Raw genomic sequence first — 11,809 nt, forward strand, 5'->3', positions numbered from 1 at the left:
TTTAGCAGACTGCTTACAGTATCAACCTTTATACCTAGATCATGAATCCATTTAGACTTGATTTTGGTATATGGTGTTAGATAATGGTCTATGTCCAGTTTCTGCCATACTATATTCCAGTTTTCCCAGCAGTTTTTGTCAAATAATGAGTTCTTATCCCAAAAACCAGGGTCTGGGGGTTTATCAAACAATACATTACTATAGTCGTTGACTTCTGAATCTTGTGTGCCTGATTGTTTCTATAATTTCTTGTTTGACTCACTCATTCTTTAGGATTAAATTTTTAATTTCCAGTTAGTTTTTAGTCTGTCTTTCCCTGGCCCTTTATTACATATAATTTTTATTGCATCATGATCTGAGAACGATGCGTTTAATATTTCTGCCTTACTGCATAGAATTGTGAGGTTTTTATGCCCTAAAACATGGTCAATTTTTGAGTATGTGCCATGAACCACTGAGAAGAAAGTATATTCCTTTTTATCCCCATTCAGTTTTCTCCAGAGATCTATCATACCTATCCTCTCTAAAATCCTGTTCACATCCTTAACTTCTTTCTTGTTTATTTTGAGGTTGGATTTATCAAGTTTAGATAGGGGGAGATTAAGGTCTCCCACTAGTATAGTTTTCCTATCTATTTCTTCCTCTAATTCCTTTACCTTCACCTCTAGGAATTTGGAAGCTACACCACTTGGTGCATATATGTTAAGTAGTGATATTGCTTCATTCTCGATGGTGCCTTTTAATAGGATATAGTTTCCTTCCTTATCTCTTTTAATTAGGTCAATTTTTGCATTTGCTTTATCTGAGATAAGGATTGCTACCCCTGCTTTTTTTTTACTTTAGCTGAGGCATGATATATTTTACTCCAACCTTTTACCTTTACCTTGTGTGTATCCCTCTGTTTCAGATGTGTTTCTTGTAAACAGCATATTGTAGGATTATGATTTCTAATCCATTCTGCTATCCATCTCTGTTTTATAGGGGAGTTCATTCCATTCACATTTACAGTTATGATTGTTATCTGTTTCTTTCCCCTCATCCTATTCCTGCCCCTGTTAATGTTCATATTTTCCCTCCCTTCTCCCTTCCCCCCCTTAATAGTTTTCCTTTTGACCACGGCCTCCCTCAGTGTTCCCTTTTTGGCCACCCTCCCTTTTCCTCCCCTTTTCCCCTTACTACTTCCCTCCCTACAAACCAATCCCACCTCCCTTTTGTAACCCTTTCCCCCTCCTACTATCTGTAGGATATTGTTATACTTAATGAGGTATGCTATTTTTTCTTCGCATCAAGAATGACAGGAACAGATCTCATGCGAAGCTCCTTTCCCTCCCCTCTTTCCTTCTAAAATTATGTGTGTTCTCCTTGTTTATCTTTCTAAGTCACTGTTGCTTCTCGTAATTGGAGGTTGAATTTTCCATTGAGTTCTGGCTTTTTTATCAAGAAGGTCTGGAACTCTGTTATATCATTGAATGACCATCTCTTTGCCTGAAAGAATATGCTCAGTCTCGCTGGGTATGTGATCATTGGTTGTAATCCAAGCTGTTTTGCCTTCCTGAAAATTTTATTCCACTGCCTCCGATCTTTCAGTGTGGAGGCTGACAAATCCTGTGCAATCCTCACTGTGGACCCTCAATATTTGAATTGTTTCTTTCTGGCCGCTTGAAGTATTTTCTCTTTTATCTGGTAGTTCTGGAGTTTAGCCACAACATTTCGAGGATTTTTCAGTTTGGGATCTCTTACAGCAGGTGTCCGGTGGATTCTGTCGATTTCTATTTTCCCCTCAGGTTCAAGTATCTCAGGGCAGTTTTCTTTAACAAGCTCTTGGAGAATGTTGTCCAGGTTCATTTTTTCATCATAATATTTTGGTAGGCCTATGGTTCTCAGATTATCTCTCCTGGATATGTTTTCCAGGTCAGTTATTTTTTCTTTGAGGTATTTTACCTCTTTTTCTAATTTTCATTTTTGTTGTTTTGCTTGGCTACTTCTTGGTTCCTCATAGAGTTATTTGTTTCCATTTTTTTAATTCTGGTTTTTAGCAAATCATTTTCCTTGGTTAATTTTTGAAGCTCCTTTTCCATATCATACACTTTTCTTTTTAGAAAGATGTTTTCCTCAACATAATGTTTTTCGAATTCTGCTATTTTTGTTTTGAGAGAATTATTCATTTTCTCTTCTATATCTCTCATTTTGCTTTCAAAGTTCCTTTTGATCTCATCTAGGAGAGCCTTCTGTGCTTTGGATCCATTCCCTGTTGAAATTTCGGCTGTGGGTGTGGAGTCCACATTGTCTCCCTCTGAGGTTCGTTCCTCCTTCTGAGGATAGTAGGACTCTAGAGTCTTTGTCTTTGTAGTCTGCTTTCTATCCATTTTGAGGCAGGGTCCTAACCACGCCCTTCCTCTAGGATCCCAAGCCTTTAATGTAGAGGGTTTTGCCTAGGACAATAGTTACTATATTTTCAGGGTCAGAGGGGGGGTTTGGAGCAAGTGGGTTCACTCTGTCATCCTCATCTTTGGAGGTCCTGAAAGGGGATTTTTTTTTAAGATGTCTTGGCTATGAAGTGGTAGCCCCAGGAGTGTTTACTGTCCAGTATAGGGGCCCCTGCATTTCCTTCTTACCTTGCTCTTTCCAGTCCCAGCCCTTTGGTGATAGGCCTGGTAGTGGACCTTGTGGTTGGTGGGAAGACTTGCCCTCAGAGTTGATCAGGCCCCTTCCAGGCCTGCTTCTGCCAACCGCACCAGGCCTTCCAGGCCTGCATCTGCCACTGCACCTTCCAGGCCTGTGTCCGCCACGTCACTGCGCCGCCACCGCCGCGCCTTCCCGTGCAGGCCCCGCGCCTTCCTGGCCTGCGACCGCTGCCTTGCCGCGCCTTCCTGTGCAGGCCGCCGCGCTGTCGCCGCTGCACCTTCCCTTGCAGACCCCGCATCGCCACGCTGCCGCTGCGCCTTCCCGGCCTGTGTCCGTGCACCACCACGCTGCCGCTGACGCGCCTACCTGGCCTGCATCTGCCGCGTCGCCGCCGCCACCACCGTGCCTTCCCGCTCAGGCCACCGCGCCATCCCGGCCTCTGTAGGCTGCTGTGCCGTCCCGGCCTGCGTCCACTGCCGAGCCTTCCTGGCCTGTGACCGCCACCTCGCCCCGCTGCTGCAGCCTCACCTTCCCATGCAGGTCACAGATTAATTCTTGACAAGACCAGGACATGAAAGGAAATGTTACAAACATTATCTTTCCATGGAGGAATGTAAATATTTCAACTTTAATAAGTCCCTTATAATTTCTTTCCTCTTTACCTTTTCATATATCTCTTGATTTTTGTGTTTGAAAGTCAAATTCTTTATTCTACTCTGTTTTTTTTCATCAAGAATTTTTGTAAGCCCTCTATTTCATTGAATGTCTATCCCCACACCCCTAAAATATTAGAGTTAGAATTGTTGGGTTGGTGATTCTTGGTTTTAATTCTAGTTTCTCTGATCTCCAGAATATCATATTCCAAGCCCTTTGATCCTTCAATGTAGAAGTTGCTAGAACTTGTGTTATCCTTATTATTTTACAATATTTCTGTTACTTTGTACACAGTATATTTCATTTTGCATCAGCTCATGCAAGTCTCTCCAGGCTTTTGCAGGAACATCTCACTCATTATCTCCCATAGCAAAATAGTATTCCATCACAATCACATATACCACAATTTGTCCAGCTTTTCCCCAACTGATGGGCATTTCTTCAATTTCCAATCATTTACTACCCAAAAAAGATGTATTATAATTATATTTGTACATATAGGTCCTCTTACCTTTTTTCAATATATTTTGGTCTACAGACCTAGTAGTGGTATTGCTAGATCAAAGGGTATACATGGTTTTATAGCCCTTTGCACATAGTTCCAGATTGCTCTAAAGAAAAGTTGAATCAGCTCAGAACTCCACCAAGAGTGCATTAATGTCCCATTTCCTCATACTCCCCCACCATATATCATTTTTCTTTTCTGTCCTATTAGCCAGTCTAGTAGGTATGAAGTAGTACTTCAGAATTGTTTTCATTTCCATTTCTCCAATCAATAGTGAGTTAGAGCAATGTTTTGTTGTTTTATTTCCCTATATGACTACAGATAGCTTTGATTACTTCATCTGAAAACTTCATCTTTCTATCATTTTTCAATGGGGTAATGGTTCTTATTTTTTATAAGTTTTACTCAGTTCTCTATAAGTTTGAGATATGTGGCCTTTATCAGAGAAATTTCTTTCAAAGTATTTTTATTGTTATTTTTTTATTGTTAACTATATTTCCCTATATTTCATCCTATTTCCCCACATTTACTTTATTCTCTCTCTCCTTTCACCCTGTTGCTCCTCAAAAGTGTTTTGCTTCTGGCTACTCCCTCTTACAATTTGCCTTCCATTCTATCACACACACCCCCTTCTATTATTGCCTTCTCCTCCTTTCTAATAGGATAAGATAGATTTCCATATCCAACTGAGTGTTATTCTCTTTTTGAGACAATTTTGATGAGAGTCAATTTCATTCGCTTCCCCTCATTCCCCTCCCCTTGCCCTCCAGTATAAAATCTTTTTTCTTGCTTACTATGTGAGATAACTAATTACATTCTATCCCTCCCTTCCCCTTTTCCCAGCATATTCCTCTCTTACTCCTTAATCATATATTTTTATTTTTTTTAAAGCAATAGGGGTTAAGTAACTTGCTCAAGGTTACACAGCCAGTTATTTCTGGGTGTGGTGCTGAGTATCTGAGCCCGGATTTGATCCAGGTCATCCCGACACTGGAGCCGGTGCTCTTACTCACTGAGCCACCTGGCCATCCCTAATCATATATTTTTAATATAATCCCTTCATATTCAAATCACACCTGTTCCTTCTGTCTATATATACTTCTATCTATCCTAATAATGACAAAATTCTTGATTTACATGTGTCATTTTCCCATGTAGGAATGTAAATAGTTCAATTTTATGAAGTCCCATATGATTTATCTTTCCTGTTTACCTTTTTATGCTTCTCTTGAATCTCATATTTGAAAGGCAAAATTTCTATTCAGCTCTGATCTTTTCATTATGTATACTTGAAAGTTATCTGTTTCACTGAATGCCTATTTTCCCCAGAAGGATTATACTCAGTTTTGCTGGTAGATGATTCTTGATTGCAATCCTAACTCCTTTGCTCTCTGGATTATCATATAAATGCTCCAGTCCCTTAATGTAGAAGTTGCTAAGTTCTTGTGTTATTTTGGCTGTAGCTTCAAAATTTTTGGATTGTTAGTTTCTGGCTGGTTGCAATATTTTCTCCTTGATCTAGAGTTCTGGAATTTGGCTGTAATATTCCTGGAAATTTCCTTTTGTGGATCCCTTACAGGAGGATATTGGTGGATTCCCCCCCCCCCAATGTCTATTTTACTTTCTGGTTCTAGAACATGAAGGCAGTTATCCTTGATAATTTATAGAAATATGGTGTCTAGAGAGGATTCTTGCAAGAAGGTCGAGTGAGTCAGGAAATTTCAAGGTCTCCAAATTTTTCCAACTAACAAATTATAATTGCACTTGAGAGTTAACACAGAGTGGTAAAAATAAATAGGAGTTATGGCAGAACCATGGTCTTCCATGGACAATCTCAGAAGATTTGGAGAAAAATACGAGAAGAGAAATTTGCTCCCTGTGAAGAGCAAACACCTCCAGGCTAGTACACTGAAAGAGGAAGAAGCAAGCCTTGGGATTTGCTGGGTGAGGAGGCAGCCTAAGTTCCAGCCACAGGTACTTTCACCTCCTGTGTAGTGTGGGGAGTAGGGCACCTGAGTTTGGGAAGATTGAGTGAACTGCCTCTGATAAGGAATACCATATGCAGATGTGCTGCTAAGAAATAGCCCTGGTTGAAAAGGAACCAGCACATGCCCAGTGAGTATAAGAAGCAGTGGAGAAGGGATGCTGCTGGCTGTGGGCACTTATATATCAAAGTTCTTGGTTTTGGTTCCAGGCCACATGAATAATCCCCATACCCTAGGAGGAGAGATGATGGAAAATAAATGCTACAAAAAAAATAATATATGAGGAAGCAAAGGAGAAAGAAGCCAACCCCAGAAAGTTACTATGAGAATAGAGAAAACCATGACTCATATTATAAGGAGGATGCTAAAGTAATAAAATAAGAGCAATACAAGTAAAAAACAACAAGATTATGAAAAGAAAGTCAGCCAATTAGAAAAGGAGATTCAGAATAGTAAGAAAGGAAACAGAGGGGTGGAGCCAAGATAACAGACTAAAAGCAGGAGCTTGCTTAAGCTCCTGTTCCAACCACATTCAATACCTGAAAATATGACTCTAAACAAATTTTAGAGCTACAGAACCTACAAAGTGACAGAGAGAAAAAAATCTCCTGCTGAAGGCAGTCTCATAGACCAACAGAAAGGGTCTATCACAGCAAGGTGGGAGCCAAGCAGAGTCCCACGTGAGCCAGGTGGTCCCAGTCCTGGGGCGGCCCTGACCAGAATCTCAGACCTTCCAGAGCAGACTTCAGGAAAGTGAATCATCGGCAGCTGTGGTGATTTCCAGACTTTCAACACATAAACTACAAATAGAAAGCAAAACATCAGTAGGGAACTCTATCAGAACTGGGTGACAGAAGAGCACTGTCCAGCCTCTAGCCCCAGGATGATAGGTGGTGGAGGCACTGAAGCTGCAGCTGCTACCGCATAGCTGCATCTGGAGCTCCTGGCTTGCAGATCATATGGGGACCAAACACCATTGAAAGGGTAATTTCTCCTGGTTTGAAGAGCTTGCACCTGGGTCACAGTCTTGGGTAGTGGTTCTGGGGTGAGGAAAGCAAGTGTGCCAGAGATTGTGGTGTCTGAAGAGAGGGGTCCCTCCTCATAGCCCTGACAACAGCAAAAAACACAACAATTTTGGACACAGCTCTCTTCACTCTGGAAGCAGTGTTCTACCATGGTGAAGGCATCAAAACTTAAATAATTGGCTGGCAATATGAGCAAACATAGGAAGCACAATCAGACCATAGAATCATTTTTTGGGGACAAAAAGCATCAAAACATGCAACCAGAAGAAGACAACAAAGTCAAAATTCTTCCATCAAAACTTTCCAGGAGAAAAAAAAAATGAATTGGGTATAGGCCATCAAGGAGCTCAAGAAAGATTTTGAAAATCAAGTAAGAGAAGAGGAGGAAAAATTGGGAAGAGAAATTAGAATGATGCAAGACCCATTCCCTTTCACTTTCCTGCTCATCCCCTCCATTGTAACAGTTCCCTCTTGCCTCTTTTATATGAGATAATTTACCCTAGTCTATCTCTTCCTTTCACCTTCTCCCATTTTATTCCTCTCTCATCTCTTAGTTTTATTTTTTAGATATCATGGTTTCCTATTCAACTAATCCTTTACCCTCTGTCTATGTATACATGTACACACATATATACTCATTCATGTATGTATTTATGCAAAAAACCTCCTACACATACATATGTATGCACATATGCACTTATATGTATATGTACATATACATACATATATATGTGTATATATATCTATATCTATATCCATCTATATCTATCTATCTATCTATCTATCTATAGATATTCCTTTCAACTATCCTCATACAGAGAAAAGTCTACAATTTAAGGAAAGTTAATTATCATTTTTCCATGTAGGAATATAAATATTTCAACCTGCCTAAGTTTCTTATGATTTCTTTTCCTGTTTACCTTCTCATGCTTCTCTTGATTCTTGTATCTGAATTCAAATTTTCTCTTCAGCTCTTGTTTTTTCATCAAGAATACTTGAAAGTCCTCTATTTAATGTTATCCCCTAAAGCATTATACTCAGTTTTTCTGGTTGGGTGATTTTTCATTTTAATTCCAGCTACTTTGACCTCTGGAATATCATATTCCATGCCCTTCTATCCCTCAGTGTAGAAGCTGCCAGATCCTGTGTTATCCTGATTTTGTTTCTACAATATTCAAATTTTTTCTTGCTGGCTCCTTGTAATATTTTCTCCTTGATTTGAGAATTCTGGAACCTGGCTATAATATTCCTAGGAGTTTTCTTTTTGGGATCTTTTTCAAGAGGTTATTGGTGAATTCTTCCAATTTTTATTTTGCCCTCTGGTTCTAAAATATCTGGGCAATTTTCCTTGAGAATTTCTTGAAGGATCATTTCTAGGTTCTTTTTTGTGATTATGGCATTCAGGAAATCCAATAATTTTTTAAATATTCTATTCTGTATCTATTTTCCAGGTCAGTGGTTTCTCCAATGAGACATTTCACATTGCCTTTTATTTTTTCATTTGTTTGTATTCATTGAATAGCATCTTGATTTCTCATAAAGTCATTAGCTTCCATTTCCTCCAATCTAATTTTGAAGGAATTATTCTCTTCCGTGAGCTTTTGAAATTCTTTTTCCATCTGGCAAATTTGGATTTTTAAGGTATTCTTCTCCTCATTGCCTTTTTGGCCTCTTTTGATATTTGAGTTAGTCTATTTTTTAAGGTATTATTTTCTTCAGTGAGGTTGTTGACACTCATTTCATGATTTTCTTGCATTGTTCTCATTTTTTCCCAATTTTTCATCCACTTCTTTAATTGATTTTCAAAATTCTTCTTAAGCCCCTCCATGGTCTATAATCAGTTCATTTTTTGGAAGCTTTTGGTGCAGGAGTTCTGACTTCATTATCTTCCTCCCTTTCCAAGTTTTGATCCTTTTTGTCCCCAAAAACAGAATCTCAAGTTGGATTGCTGTGCTTGCTTTGCTTCTTTTGCTTGCTCATGTTGTCACTCAATTACTTTGCTTTTGAGCTCTTTGCCACAGTAGAACTCTGCTTCCAGAGGAGAGAACTTTGTCAGAAATTGCTGGGTATTTTTTGCAGCTGCCAGAGCTATTAGGGGGGTTGCTATCTCTGCAGGCCCCACAAGCTCTGGCTTACTGGTCACACACCTCAGGACTACTATCAAAGACCATGATCCAGATCCAAGCAGGTTAAAGCAAGAGTGATTTCCCTCTGAATGGTCATTTGACCCCACTACAATCTGCAGGCCAGGAGCTCTGAAGTAGTCACATGGAGGTGGCTGCATGGCTGCTGTGCCTCTGCTGCTTCTTGCTCCAGGGGCAGAGGTTGGACCATGCCTCTGGCCCCCACCCAATTCCAACAGAATTCTACACTGACATTTAACTTTTTCTTTGGCATTTATTAGTTGATATTTCTGGAAACTTCCACAGCTTCTGGTTATCCACTCTCTCAAAGTCCCCTTCAGCTGTGGCTGGTCGGGGCCACTCTAGGGCTAAAACTGTGTACTCACATGGGGTTGGGCTTGGCTCCCAGAAAGCTGCAATGGATTCTTTATTCCAGGCTGCCTTCGGTGGGAGATTTGTTTCTCTCTGTCATTTTGTGGGTTGTGTAGCTCTAAAATTTGTTTAGAGTCATGTTATAGGTATTTGAGGTGGTTATGAGGGGAGCTCATAGAGTTTTCCTGCTTCTACATTGCCATCTTGACTCCCCCCCCCAATTTTTTAAGCAGCTGTTTTATTCATTGTAATGAATGTAATATTCCCTGTTGAAGCTTCAGCTGTGGGTGTCGAGTCATTACTGTCTCCTTCTGAATTTGGTTCCTCTGGCTCACAATAATAGGATTGTACAGCCTTTTTCTTTGCAGTCTATTTTCACTCATTTTGAGGCAGGGCCTTAGCCACACTCTTCCTCTAGGGTCCCCAAGACTTTACTGTTTAACATTTTACTCTGGGGCACTAATTACTGTGTTTCCAGGGTCAGAGGGTAATATTGTAGCAGCCAGGATTGCTACCATCCTGGTTCCTGAAAGTTCAGATAGGTGCTTTTTAAATCTCCAGGCTGTGAATTGGTTGTCACAGGAGTAGCTGCTGCCACTGCCATGGGCCCTGCATTTATCTCTTACCCAGCTCCATTAGATCCCAGCCCTGTGGCAATAGGCCTTGGGATGTCCCTTGTAGTTGGTGGATCAACTTGACCCCATGCTGACCAGGACTCAGCCCTCTGCGGGCTATGCTCGCCATGTTGTCCACGCCTCTCCTGAAATTGTAAGTTAATTGTGACCTAAGGATGGATGGCCTTTTGTACTTTCCACCACCCCTTATGAAGGCACTGAGTAGTTACTGTTGAAATTATAACTTACTTGTGCCCCTGGGTGGAGGATTTTGACCTTTTGTACCTTGTGTCAGCCTGGCTCCTTAAAGGTGACTGAATTGAGGAGTTACTAAATGATTGAGTTACAGAATGAATGTACTTTGTTCAAAACTGTGTGACCACTTTTGTGAAAACTATGCAGCTATTTTAGTGCTAAGTTGTAACACTGTAAATGCTGTACATTGATTTTCTTTGAATATTTTGCTTTAGTTGTTTACTAAATAGAGTGTTTCTTTTTTTTAATTTAAATGCTTTATTAACTGCTGATTTACATCATTCATTTCCGCCAGATTTTGAGTTACAAATTTTCTCCCCGTTTTTCCCCCACCCATTCCCCCAAAACAGCAGTTCCACAGGATATTCCCACCTCCAATTTGCTCTCTCCCATATTTTCTCCCATACCCGTTTCAACTTTTCCAGTGGATCTCTATGCCTCAGTGCCTGTATATTTTTTTTTCTTAATTACATGTAAGATGGTATTAATAATAGTGTATACACACACACACACACACACACACACACACACACACATATATATATATATATTTGATTTTAAAACTTTCAATTCCAAATTCATTCCCTTCCCCGCCCCCGCCCGCCACCCACCTCCACTGGGGGGACAAGCAGTTCAATATAGGTTGTACATGTGTGGCTAATGCAAAACAATAACATAGTGGATGTATTGTAAAAGACTGACTATATTTCCCTCCCTCCTATTCCACCTCACACTTGTTCTATTCTCTACTTTGATACTGTCCTTTTTCAAATGTGGGTGATTCCAACTTCCCTCCCCCCCAGCCTGCCCTCCCTTCCATCATCCCCCATCTCATCCCCTTCCCCCCCATTCTCCTGGAGGGTGAGATCCCCTATTTAGTGTGTATTTCCCTCCCTTCTCAAGCCAGATTCAATAGGAATAAGGTTGACCTATTTCCTTTTGCCTTCCTATTCTTCCCCTCCATTGTAACCATATTCCCTTGCCTCTTCTGTATGAGATAGTTTGCCCCACTCTGTCTCTCCCCATCTCCTCTCATTATATTCCTCTCACCTCTTAATTTCACCTTTTAAGTATCATCCCTTCCTGTTAAATTGGTCCCGTGCCCTCTATCTATGTATACCTGTAAACGTATATACACAGATTCACATATGTATTCATATGCCCGCATACCCTCATATAAAGACATATATATATATTTCTAATCCCTTCAACTACTGAGAAAAGTTTCATAGGTTACAATTGTTGTTTTTCCATGTAGGAATGTTAATAGTTCAACTTTGGCAAGGTGGCTCAGGGAGCAAGAGCACAGGCTCCAGTGCCGGGATGACCCGGATCAAATCCGGGCCCAGACACTCAGCACCACACCCAGAAACAACAACGGCCATGTAACCCCGAACAAGCCACTTAACCCCGATTGCTTCAAAAAAAAAATAGTTCAACTTTGATAAGTTCCTTATGATTTCTTTTCCCTGTTTACCTTCTCATGCTTCTCTTGCTTCTTGTATCTGAATGTCAAATTTTCTATTCAACTCTGGTTTTTTCAGCAAGAATGCTTGAAAGTCCTGCATTCCACTGAATGACCATATTTTCCCCTGAAACAGGATACTCAGTTTTGCTGGGTAGGTGACTCTTGGTTTTAATCCCAGCTCCC

The sequence above is a fragment of the Petaurus breviceps genome, unplaced genomic scaffold (assembly GCF_028583685.1).
Source record: "Petaurus breviceps papuanus isolate PSGF00001 unplaced genomic scaffold, PetGlider_PUasm1.0 187, whole genome shotgun sequence".
In the NCBI taxonomy this organism is placed as follows: domain Eukaryota; kingdom Metazoa; phylum Chordata; class Mammalia; order Diprotodontia; family Petauridae; genus Petaurus; species Petaurus breviceps.